We start from the raw sequence: 9,667 nt of genomic DNA, 5'->3' as shown, positions 1-9,667 counted from the left end.
AAAGATTGAATATCTGTTATAGCTAAGTATATATTTCTGGTAAAAAATATTATAAAATAAATACTTTTCAAATTATGCATACTTCTTTGGTTGGTTTCCTTTAAAAATTATATGATAGTTCTCAAATTCCCTCACAAACTTCTCTTGTGAGTACAGTTACCTTACATTGTTCCCAGAGTTTTCAATATGGTCTTCAGTGATCTTGTCTTCCCACTTGTTTCCTAAAATGAGAACAGAACAATCTTTATGAATATTTAGAAGATAGAAATGCTTTGCCAAATCGTAGGTACCATTCATGCTGCAATAATTCACCAACTGATTCCCTTTTCACCTTCTATGAATGACCAAAATAAACATGAGTTCTCAATTTGATTAATTTTAAAAACATCATTATTACCTATAGAAGACAGGTTTCTGAGGACTTCCAGCATCAAATCTCTGTAAAGGTTCTTCTGAGAAGGATCTAGCAAAGCCCACTCCTCCTGGGTGAAATTCACAGCCATATCCTCAAAGGTCACTGAGATCTAAAATATCCCACCAAATGTATAGTGGAGGCCAGAAGAGACTGACAGCATGTGAAATCTATACTCAACATGCATGATGTTTACATGATTCCCTGGCCTCTTGATTAATTCCACGATTTGGTCCATCAAATCTTTACTGCACTCAATTTGTTGCACCCATTCCAACACTAGAAATTGGCTCCTCAAACATAATGATTTATAGATTTTCTTTGGTGAATTCACAGGGAGTAAGACAGGCTTCCAGATCACTAACAGATTTAAAAGTGTCATCATCAACAATGCATTGGGACTTCAGGATTATCATAAACAAGCTTGACACAAATTACACAACTTGCAGAAACTGGACCATTTCTTTGAGAGACACAATCTCCTACAACTTACACACTAGGGGAACACACAAAACAGATGAGCCCATGGCTGCTCAAAAAAACAGACTCAATAACTAATTACTACCGAAAAAGGCAAGGCAAGGCTCTGACATCTCAAACAGGCTTCCATGAGACACTTAAGAACTGCCACCAAATTTCTACTTTTTTTTCCAGAACATAGAAGCTGAGTTAACACCTCCTAATTCTTTCTGAGGCATAAGTTACCATATTATCCAAATTAAGTTGATAATGAAAATTATGAAATAGAAAAGAAAACTATGAATGATGCTCATGATCATAAATGGAAAATTTAAACATAAATGCAAAAAACTGTACAATCAAGCCATCACACTCCAGGTGTCTATGAAAATTATGGTCACAGGAAACCTCACTGCAGTGACTACAGCAGCCATATCCAGAGCTGCCCAAAGCTAGATGCAAGGAAGATGCACCTTTCAATAATGAATGGACAAGCTGCAGTTTATCCACATCAAAGAACATCACCCAGAAAATGAGCTCTGCAGCCTGGAAAGATACAGCACCCTTAAAGGCAGACTGGTGAGAGAAGTCAGTTTGAAATGGCCAAGTGCAGTAAGATTCCAAGTCAAGAACATTCTGGAATAGAAAACATTACAGATGAACTGGCAGAACTGATGGGTGCCAGGGACTTAGGGAGCAGAGAGGGAGGGAGGAATGAGGAAGAGTGATGAACAGGTGGAACACAGGATTCCCAGAGCAGTGAAACTCTTCTGTATGACATTATCTTGTAAACTACGTGACACACACAATCACATCACACAGAGGAGGAACCCTAAGGTAAATGATGAACTTTGGCTTATCATAACGTGTTGCTTCATCCATTCTTTTTATCAAATGTTCAACACTGTTCAACTAACAAACACCCTACACCAATGCAATATGTTGAAAACAGTGGAGAGTATCAGCTGGAGAGAAGGGGTATTCCATACTATGAGTAATGGCACATTTCATTGTCACCTTGATTGGATTAAAAAATCCTGATGATTAATGAGCTTCTGGGTATGTCCATGAGGGTGTGTCTACAAATGATTGGCATGTGGAACAGTGAACCAAACTGGAGAACCTCCTTAAGGTAGGCAGCACCATCCAATAGGACACTGTCTTGGGTGGAACAAAAGTTGGAAGAGGAAGGAAGCAGCAGCAGAGCAACTTCCTTTCTTCTCAATGGGTTCTTGATGGCTGCTGCAAAGGACTAAAAATATCAGACTCTGCCTTCTTCACTCTCCCAAAGTGGACTCTGCCAGTGATTCTCCAGGGACTTTCCAGAACCTTTGGTCTGGACTAGGGCAGCACCATTGATCCCTCTTATTCTGAGGATTCAGCCTGCTGGACTCTGTAGCCACCATTTCTCAAGCTCTCCAGCTGCAGATGGCCACTGTGGACATCCAGCTTCAGGTCAAGCAGGCCAATCTAATGAATCCTCTTTGATAATCATACCTCCTCTTCATCGTGTTCCTCTAGAGAACACTGACTAATAAACTATGTATGCCTAAAATTGCTCATAGAAACAAAGTTTATCTAATAAAGAAGTAAATAAACTACCAAGCCATAAAGTTTTACAAATATATACATAAGAAACAATATTATATGCTAAATACATTTTTCATAATAATGCAAAAATAAAGCAAAGAGGGAGAGTCATAGTTACAAATTTCAAAAGTATGAACAAATGCAAAGAAACTGATTTTGAATACTATTTTCATCTGGAAAGAAATTGGACGACAAGTCTTCAAAACTCATTCCAACTGCTGGTGTAGAGGTGTGCACCTGTAATTTCAGCCACTAGGGAGGTCAAGGCAGGGAAATGGCAAATTGGAGGTCAGTCTCAGCAACTTAGCAAGACCCTCAGAAATTTAGTGAGACTGATCTTCATCAAAAATGAAAAGGGGGTCAGGGACTGTAACTAAGTGACAGAGCACTTGCTAACATGTGTGAGGCACTGGGTATGATCCTCAGCACCACAGAAAAATAAATAAAATAAAGGAATTCTGTCCATCTACAACTATACAAAATATAAAAAAGAAAAGAAAAGGCTGGGGATGTGGCTCAAGTGGTAGCGCGCTCGCCTGGCATGCGTGTGGTCCAGGTTCGATCCTCAGCACCACATAAAAACAAAGATGTTATGACCGCTGAAAACTAAATAAATAAATATTTTTTGAAAAAGAAAAGAAAAATAAATAAATAAGAAGAAGGACTGAAGATGTGCTCAGTGGTCAAGTGCCTGTAGGTTTACTTTCCAGTAAAACTTCTGCCCACCTCCAGAACGCTGCTCACAAATTGAAATTCATTTCTGGAGGATAACTAAGCATGAACAAGTCCATGTCATCAATCCCCAGCACTCAATAAGTAAGCAAATAAATAAACAACAGTCTACAATACTAATTCTCTTGGGCTGGAGAGTAGCTCCGTAGTAGAAAACTTGCCAAGCATGTATGTGGCCCTTTCTCAGATCAGTCTCCAACAGTCTACACACACACACTCACACACACACACACCAAAAAAAAAAAAAACACTAAAATGCATGTAATGATTATAATACAAAAGGTACACAATTAGAGGCATAAAATACAACAAAATCAATGGAAGACAACACACTTTCTCACAAAGAAGATTGAATATTCCCATGATCTACAATCTCTTAAAAAACACAAAGCATTTCAGTAAATTCTGTGAAATTTAGGGCATGATTTACTGTATTTTGGAGGGAAACATGAGAAAAACTACATCTAAAAATAAAAATAGTAGGGTTGGGGGCTGGGTATGTGGCTCAAGTGGTAGCCGGCTCGCCTGGCATGTGTGCGGCCCGGTTGGATCCTTAGCACCATGTACAAACAAAGATGTTATGTCCGCTGAAAACTGAAAAATAAATATTAAAAGAAATTCTCTCTCTCTCTCCCTCTCTCTCTCCCTTTACAAAAAAAAATTAGTAGGTTTGGGATTCTGGCTCAGCAATAGAGTCCTTATCTAGCACATGAGAGGCCCTAGGTTTGATCCTCAGCACCACATAAAAATAAATAAATAGGTATTGTGTCCAACTACAGCAACAACAAAAAATACTTTGCAAAAAATTGGAAATAGTAGACTGTATCTAAGACCAGCCAAAATGGTGTACAGGACAGAGAGGGTAGAGAGAGCATTTATGTTGCTCCCAAATTTTATAAGGTAAAAGACCAGCTCTCAAAGGGGTGGCCCTAGTAGGATGCACTTAGTGGGGAACACGAATCAGGTGACATAGTGGGAGTGCTCTGGAGGGGATCAGCACCTTTATTTAGACACATGTATCTCTCCTTTCCAGAAAATGAGTGTCATTTACTATTTCACTGATATTCAATGATTAACTGATCATAGTTGGGTATTTCAGGTATTGCCAAAATTGTCCTTAAAATTTTCAATGAAGACAGGTGTGATGGTGCACATTTGTAACCCCAGCACTTCAGTAGTCTGAGGGCCTAGGCGATGTAGCAAGACTCTGTACCAAAACAAAGAATCTAAAAGGGGCTGGTGGATAATCAAATGTGAGACACAGATATCTATGACTCACCTACCATGAGATGGTCATAATTATTTTGATTTAAAATTTTGGAAAAAGAGAGGAAAGAGAGATAATGAATGACACATAAATCGGATGTGTTTTCTTGTGTGTCAAAAAAGCCAACAGAGCATTTGCTTTTTTCCTGTGTTCCAGTCTTCTAACATTATGATACCTATCTATAACATTGTATTAATAAAACAGAGTCTGCACCTCACATGGAAGCAGCCTTAACCATCATCAATTTGTTTCAATAGTGGGAGGGTCTTTTATCTTACATAAAAATACATCAAATTGAGATCAATGGTCCAATTTCACTTTTATCCATTGAAGCAGCTGAAAGCACCTTTCCAGAAGCCCATGTCACAATGTTTTCACTTGCTTTGCTTTTCTCAAGTTCCCTCCAAATCATGCAGTCTCCATCCCAGCAGCACTTACAATACTAAGAAATATGCTCTCCAAGAAAAAAAAAAATCTTTCTGTCCCAAGACCCTTTTCCCATTTGGTCGACTCACTTTTGGCTGAATGAAATTTGTGTTTACCTCGGACTACAAGTAAAAACTAATTATAAATCACAGCCAGTCACAGATGACACAAACACAGTTCTCCCTGGGGGCATGTTCCAGGGAGCATAATACATCCAGGAAGCCCTGCAGAGTCTTTCCTAGGGTGGGCACAGGACAGGTCAATGGAGGTCCTTAAATCACACTATCACAGCAGATCAGAACCCAGGTTCTCTGCTGGAGGCCCTCCATCCTCCTGGCAGGGTACCTAGGGTAGGGGCAGAGTGTACCAGGTTCTACAGAACAGAGGGAGATGCCCACCCTGCAGCACACACCAGGTTGACCCTGGGGCCCAGTGTACCAAGACTCCACAAAAGGGGGAGATGACAAACCTGCAGCGTAAACCATGCTGACCCTGGGCAGAGAGGGGTCTGGACGGAGCCCATGAGGCTAAGAGGGGGTATGTTTCCTGGTGCCCACCAAGGCCATCAGGAAAGAGGGATGTGAGTGTGGAGAACTGAGGGGACTCTGAGCTCAGGCAGTGCAGGGGAGAAGGCAACAGTGAAGACCAGATCCAGGCACGACTGGGTGGTACTGGCTCAGGAAGTTCATCAGACCTAGGAGTAAATGGGCATCCATGCAAGTGCCTCCTGCTCCACAGTCATTGATAGACCCCAGGACCATCAATGCCCAGGCCTCTTGGGCACAATGACCACAGCAGAGCACAGCAAGAACACCCAGGAGTTTATAGCAATATGCAGGACATATTGCAGCACAGGGCAAGCACTGGCAAGCAGGACTCCTGGGAATTTATTGGCTGTAGGTCAAGAAGGGTATTGTCTTCATGAAGGGTGACCACCTCCCAGGTGCTGCACCCACTGTGGACTTTGTGTGGGTCATGACTGCTGGGAAAGGAAGCTCTAAAGTGTCTAGGAACCTTGACACCAGTAATCCTGAATTCCATTCAGAGACCCTGCTGTTAATGTTAAAAGAAAAATTCCTGGGTACTTATAGATCCAGTGGAGGCTCTATAAGTGATGTGGGGCAGGTGAGGCTGGACACCTGAGGAAGATTCAGGGAACTGACTTATTAGCGGCAGGGTTCAGAGGGGCACCACCTATAATTTCCTGGACCTTGATGTTGGAATTTCATTATCTTTACACCCAGTGGGAGGGGGTGGAGGTTTATTTTATTTTATTTTATTTTTATACGAGTCTACATAAAATTTTTTTTGGTTGTTCAAAGAAAGTGAATTTTTAATCACTTTTGAGATTATTCAGAGATCTTCCAAGCTTTACCAAAAAGAAGTAACATCATCACATCTTCATTCTAAAATATTTTGATATCTTTGCAAAACATTTCCCGATATTTGTTTTAAAGAAAATTATGGTGAGGGTCTCTGGAGAAGCTTATTTAAGATTCTTAGGTGCAGAAGGGGGCACCAATACATTAGGACATCCGACTGGGTCCCTCATTTCCTATTTTTGATCACACGCTGTGTATGAAGAAGAGCATCACACGATGTTCCCAGGGCTACTGAGGTACCATGAGCACAGAAACAAGACCAGTCTGGGTTTTATGGCATATTCCACCTAAGTAATAGTCATGGGGAGAAAAACTAAGGTGGATGTCAGTGGTTAAAATTCCCTGCTGTTAAAGATGTTTAAGAAAGGGACCAGGTGAAAACATGGGAAAAACCTGCAGAGCTGCATCTACCAAAGTGGTCCTCAGTGAGGTCCACGCACACAGCAGCAGCAACCTCACCACCTGAGCTAGGGGAGGGCTCAGTGCTAGAGCGCCTGTCTAGTAGGCACAAGGCAGGATTGGGTCCCTGGCACCAGGGAAAGAAAAGAAATAGAAAGCCACTCAATTAAGGACAGGGCAAAGTATATTTTGAGATGCTGCCTCTCCAAACAATACATACAAATTACAACTTTTATAATGCCCTTTAATGTGCCTACATACAACACAACACATGAGACTTAGAAGAAACACGAGTGACAGAGTGGTGGCCCCAGAGTCATTAACGGGCCAATAAGGCACCAAGGAAAAGGAAGAGGACATTTGCAGGGCACAAAAGGGCACATCTCTATGGTCCCAGCTGCTAGGAGGCTGAGGCAGGGTGACCACAAGTGTGAGGCCAGCGTCACCCCATCTCAAAAAATAACAATAAAAGGGCTAGGGGGAAGCTCAGTGGTGGAGCACTGCTGGGTGAAATCTGAAGGAAACAAGGGAGCAAAAGAAGAAATAAGAGACATTTAGCCAATCTGTACAGAATGATGGAGTGCACAGGCCTCAACTCACATACACAATGTGTACCAAACTTTAAAAAGACACAAAATAAATTGAGAATTTATGAATAATTAATTTTTTTAGAAAAGTAGTGGGCTGTAACGTTGTGAGAAAAGTAAAAAAAATCAATAGTTGCATTACACAGTGAGGATGAAAGAACTGCACGAGGGAGGGTATGTAGAGAAAAGGGTGACTTGATCCTGTACATGCGTGTGCATGTCGGTGTGAGTATGCATGTTTGGGTGGCACAACTCACCTCTCCCAGGTGATTGCTTTATAGTTTAACTTGATACTCTGAAGAACACTCACATGAGCACCAGGCCACGTTCCATACTCTCTGAGACTCTGCAAAGTTGATTAGCTGGTGTCTGGTGCACAGACGGAAAAATAAAATTGTTTAAAAAAAATCTGTAAGACTCAGTGATTACTTGCATTTCATTTATTAGGTGCAGAAGGGGGCACCTAATAAATAAATGAAATAATTCATTTCTTAACAGAAATGAATAGTTTGATTCCTTAAATACTAAAGCAGTTCTCCCACCTTGTTTTCAACAGAAATTACCTAAAATAAACTTTCTTCAAATGGACTTCAGTATACTCCAACTGGAAATACAAAAATTTGGAGTATAAGGTGTGAATTAATGTCCTTGTGATGCTCAGAATCATTCTAGAATCTTAAGAGCTTGAAGGGCAATACTATACTATACATAAGCACATTAAAAAGTAATTCTCACCTCTGAATCAATTAGGACTTGGAAACTCTCAGAAAGAAGGCACATATTGACTTACATCAAAGTTTCAAGAAACATCCAGGAGCCAGGCATGATAGCACATCTGTAATCCCAGTGGCTATAGAATGAGAATCACAAGTTCAAACCCAGCCTCACCAACATACTGAGGCCCTTAGGAAGAAATTAAAAAGCACTTTAACAAAAACTTAATAAATAAATAAAAAGGGGTAGGAATGGGATCAGGGCTTGGCCATTTTAGATATGACGATAGTGGTGGTGGTGGTGATGATGATGATGATGGTAATTACAATAGTAATGTTTATTTTCTCTTCTATGACCCTGGTAATTATATTTAAAACCTCTCATAATTTTTATTTTGTCACAACATATAAAAGCCATAAAAGTGGGCAAGATGAGAAAAAATGGACTCAACGGAAGAAGAGAGATGAAAACTCTAAAAAAGAATTAAAATGTTGCAAATATAGGTTAATACATTTTAACTACAAATCTTGTGTACTATTGAATAGCATACTTCTATGTACAAAATCATACTACACACTACATTTTTCACACACATACATAGTAAATGTAAGATTATGTTATAATATCGGAGAGTGGACTGCAGATGCAAAAAATATAGAGAGAAAAATTAAATCTAACAAGAAGAAATATTTAACTGGGAGAAACATGTTGCTTTCACATCTTCATGTTGACACAATTCCTACATCCAATCCAGGGTGCATTCTCATTACCTGTGAATAGAAAGAAATGAAGGCACACACCCTTTTTACACACCTACACTGGTTTTCTCAAAAAAAGAGGATTCTTGCTGAAGGGGTTGTATGACTGTAATTCCACTGGAAAAGCAGGCTGAGGCAGGGGATCACAAGTTCAAAGTCAACCTCAGCAACATAGTGAGGACCTAAGCAATTCAGTGAGACTATGTCTAAATATTTGAAAAAAAAAAATAAAAAGAACTAGGATATGGCTCAGTGGTTAAGTGTCTCTGGGTTGAAACCCTGGTACAAAAAAAAAAGTAAAAGAAATTAAAAAAAAATTCTCAAGTCTATATAAGTCTAAATGGATCTGAAACAACTGAAAGTCTCACCACATTTTTATATACAAGGCTTTTCTCCAGAGTGAATTCTTCCATGATGTTCAAAAAGAACATGAAAAAGTGAAAGTGTCATCACATTGTTTAAAGAACCGAATGGTTTTCCCTGATGTGAATCTCTTTATGTCTTTGAATGAAACCATGAAAGCTGAATACTGCCCCATATGGCTTTTCCACATGAGTCCTTTCATACAACTGAACAAAATGGAAACACTTGAACACTTACTTGCATATGATTTATTCATTTTGCCATGAATCTTTCAAGAAGAGTCTTCCCAGACCTTATAAAAAACTGGGAAAATTAGATGACTTCCCACATTAATCACATTCTCAGGGCTTCTCTCTGTGAGTATTTTTGTATGTGAGAAGAAAAGCGGGACTGGGATGGGAAGCTGACAGAGTGTACCCACTCTTCCCCATACTGAGGGTTGTTTTCCAGTGTGAGTGAAATGACTTTGAAGGCAACAGGGAAAATGGAATGATTTTCTGAATTTTTCACATTTAATGCATTATTCAGTTAGACCTAGTAGTGTTTGCCTTTAATCCCAGAGACTCAGGGTCTGAGGC

The sequence above is a fragment of the Callospermophilus lateralis genome, assembly GCF_048772815.1.
Source record: "Callospermophilus lateralis isolate mCalLat2 chromosome Y unlocalized genomic scaffold, mCalLat2.hap1 SUPER_Y_unloc_1, whole genome shotgun sequence".
NCBI lineage: Eukaryota > Metazoa > Chordata > Mammalia > Rodentia > Sciuridae > Callospermophilus > Callospermophilus lateralis.
Note: the sequence above shows the minus strand (reverse complement) of the source record.